This window comes from Rhinopithecus bieti, unplaced genomic scaffold (genome assembly GCF_001698545.2).
Source record: "Rhinopithecus bieti isolate Rb0 unplaced genomic scaffold, ASM169854v2 scaffold_22, whole genome shotgun sequence".
In the NCBI taxonomy this organism is placed as follows: domain Eukaryota; kingdom Metazoa; phylum Chordata; class Mammalia; order Primates; family Cercopithecidae; genus Rhinopithecus; species Rhinopithecus bieti.
The window spans coordinates 1,953,915-1,957,312 of NW_016803136.1; the positions used below are offsets into that span (position 1 = coordinate 1,953,915).

The following is a 3,398-nucleotide window of genomic DNA, read 5'->3' on the forward strand; positions in this document are numbered from 1 at the left end:
AAAAAAAAAAAAAAAAAAAAAAAAAAAAAAAAAAAAATTCATATGGAATCTTAAGGGACCCCATATAGTCAAAATAACCTTGAAAAGGAACAAAAGTTAGATGGCTCATGCTTCTGGATTTCAAAACTTACTGCAAAACTATACTAATCAAAATGGTGTGGTACTGGCATAGAATAAAACAGAAAACGTTGAAGTAAACTCTCACAAATACAGGGTCAACTGACTTTTGACAAGGGTGCCAAGACCAATTCCAATCTTATGGAAGAAATAGTCTTTTTTTTTTTTTTTTTGAGACGGAGTCTCGCTCTGTCGCCCGGGCTGGAGTGCAGTGGCCGGATCTTGGCTCACTGCAAGCTCTGCCTCCTGGGTTAACGCCATTCTCCTGCCTCAGCCTCCCCAGTAGCTGGGACTACAGGCGCCTGCCACCTCACCCGGCTAGTTTTTTTGTATTTTTTAGTAGAGACGGGGTTTCACCCGGTTAGCCAGGATGGAGGAATAGTCTTTTCAACAAAAAGAGCTTAAAAAAAACCTGGATATTCACATGCAAAAGAATGAAGCTAGACCCTTACCTAATACCATATACAAAAACTAATTCAAAATGGACCAAAGACCTAAAAGGAGCTAAAACTAGAAAACTCTTAGAAGAAAGCATAAGGGAAAATCTGTATGACACGGGATTTGGCAATGATTTCTTGGATATGACATCAAAAGGATAGGAAACAAAAGAAAAAATAAGCAGGCTGGACACACCGCCTCACGTTTGTAATCCCAGCACTTTGGGAGGTTGAGGCAGGTAGATCACTTGAGGTTGGGAGTTTGAGACCAGACTAGCCAACATGATGAAACCCCGTCTCTACTAAAAACACAAAAATTAGCCGGGCGGGCCCCTGTAATCCCAGCTATTTGAAAGGCTGAGGCACAAGAATCACTTGAACCCAGGAGGTGGAGGTTGCAGTGGGTCAAGATCAAGCCACTACACTCCGGCCTGGGCAACAAAGTGAGGCTCAGTTTCAAGAAAAAAAGAAAAAAAAAAAAAAAAGCCAACTGGACTTTACCAAAATTAAACACTTTTGTGCATCAAAGGTGGTGACTCACACCTGCAATCCCAGCACTTTGGGAGGCTGTGGCGGGACGATTGCTTGAGGCCTGGGAGTTCAAGAGAAGCTTTGGCAACATGGGGAGACCCTATTTCTACACACACACGTGCATGCACGCAAACACACAGACACACGCACGCATACACGCACGCACATGCACAAGCACACACACGCGTGAACACACGCGTGCATACAATTAGCTGGGTGTGGTGGTACGTGCTTGTGGTCCCAGCTACTTAGGAAGCTGAGGTGGGAGGATCCCTTGGGCTTGGGAGTTCGAGACTGCAGTGAGCTGTAATGGTGACATTGCATTCCAGCCTGGGCAACACAGAGAGATCCTGTTTCAAAAAAAAAAAAAAAAAAAAAGGACAAATATTGCATGATTCCACTTATATGAGGTACTTACAATAGGGAAATTCATAGAGCTATAAAGTAGAAGTTGCCAGGGGAAGGGGTAATGAGGAGTGTTTAATGGTTACAGCATTTGGAATGATGAGAAGTTCTGGAAATGGATAGTAGTGATGGTTGCACAACACTGTGAACGTACTTAATGCCACTGAGTTGTACACTTAAAAAATTGCTGAAATGGTAAATCCTTTTTTTTCCTCTTTAAATAGACACTTTATTAGATCCACAGGCAATAATATCCCAGAGCTACTGTTAGGCATGTAAATATAGACCCTGCTAAATATTTAATATTATCAAGCTTGTGTGACTCAAGCATGGTTTTGGGGCCAGCAACCTCAGTTCCTATCTTCCTGTCTCTCTGGGTGAGGGCCCGGTCTTGCTGGTCATGCAATGTCACTATTTCTGTTCTCAATTCCAGCAGCTTCCTTTCGTTCAACGAATACAATTCTTTTACTCTGCTCTTTTCTAGGCTGAAGTCTAATTTAGTATCTGTTAGGACTTTAATCACTTCATCCATTACTTGTTTTAACTGATTTAGTTTGAGTTTTATTTTCTCATTTTCTGCTCTGAGGGCTGAAAAATCACACTTCTCTCAAGTAATCATATCCTTTTAAACATTCACAGCCTGAGACATTACTGGCTGAAGAGCAATCTCCTGCTGCATCTTGGTGGCCATATCTTTGTAGACGACACCCACATTGGTCTCCAGGACCTTGACCAATGCAGACACAATGATTTCTGCTTGCTGAGTAGCAAACCCATTGTCTTCCAGTAAGCACACTAAGGCATGAGTGTCAAAGTAGAGCTTCCTACTCCCAGAAGAGGTGAAATCTCTCCTTTTGCGCTCCAGCTGCAGGTATCCAGCAGACCCCTACAGGAGGGGAGTGTGGGCGCCACGCTGAGGCACAGGCGAAGGGCGCTGGCAGCAGCGGCGATGCCCCGGGTGAAGCCCCACGGGCACATCCATGCGCCACTGCGTCTGGCCAAGGGTGCAGCGTACCCGAGGCACGAGTGCTCCCAGTCCCCAAGCTGCTGGCACAGGGCGGCAGTGGCCAAGCGCAGGGAGGGCACGAAATGGTAAATTTTATGTGTGTATATTTTACCACAATTTAAAAAATCATTTCTTCAGGTAGACCAGCCACAAGTCACGTGCTCAACAGCTACACACGGCCAGTAGTTCCACACCAGACAGTGTAAAGTAGAATACTTTCACCACTGCAGAAAGTTCTATTGGACAGCATGGCTCTCGAGTTAGATTAAAAACCACTGGATTCTGATTTCAACAGTACTAACCTATATGCCACTCTTAACTGCCTTATGCTTTATTCTGTATGCCACTATCCTGCCAATTTGTTATTCTAACAGCCTCTCCAAGCATTGTATACCCACTATTGTAAACTTGAGGCCCGGCACGGGGGCTCGTGCCTATAATCCCAGCACCTTGGGAGGCCGAGGCAGGTGGATCACTTGAGGTCAGGAGTTCGAGACTAGCTTGACCAACATGGTGAAGCCCCATCTCTACTAAAAACACAAAAATTAGCTGGGCATGGTGGTGCACACCTGTAGTCCCAGCTACTTGGGAGACTGAGCTGGGAGAATCATTTGAACCCAGGAGGTAGAGGTTGCACTGAGCCAAGATCGTGCCACTGCACTCTAGCCTGGGTGACAGAGCAAGACTCTGTCAAAAAAGAGGAAGGAAGGAAGGAAGGAAGGAAGGAAGGAAGGAAGGAAGGAAGGAAGGAAGGGTGGGTGGGTTACTTCAGTCCTTTACCCCATCTGTAAAAAATCACAGCTGACTCTTTGATCATTAACATGTGGGTTCTTGAGTCTTCATTCTATTTCACCCATTCCTAGAAATTGAAAGATGGAGAAACAACCAGGAGGAAAAAATAA

At 44.8% G+C, this 3,398-nt stretch overlaps 1 protein-coding gene and 1 pseudogene across 5 annotated transcripts in view; both read right to left on the minus strand.

Annotated features, from left to right (window-relative positions):
• SMG6 (SMG6 nonsense mediated mRNA decay factor) overlaps nt 1-3,398 on the minus strand; it is a 265,269-nt gene that overhangs the window by 69,604 nt on the left and 192,267 nt on the right. The gene's annotated exons all lie outside the window — the stretch shown is intronic.
• LOC108521846 (mitochondrial calcium uniporter regulator 1 pseudogene) overlaps nt 1,688-3,398 on the minus strand; it is an 18,989-nt pseudogene continuing 17,278 nt past the window's right edge. Inside the window, exon 2 of the transcript XR_001883303.1 lies at nt 1,688-2,623. The product of XR_001883303.1 is annotated as a mitochondrial calcium uniporter regulator 1 pseudogene (transcript). The remainder of the gene's footprint in view (nt 2,624-3,398) is intronic.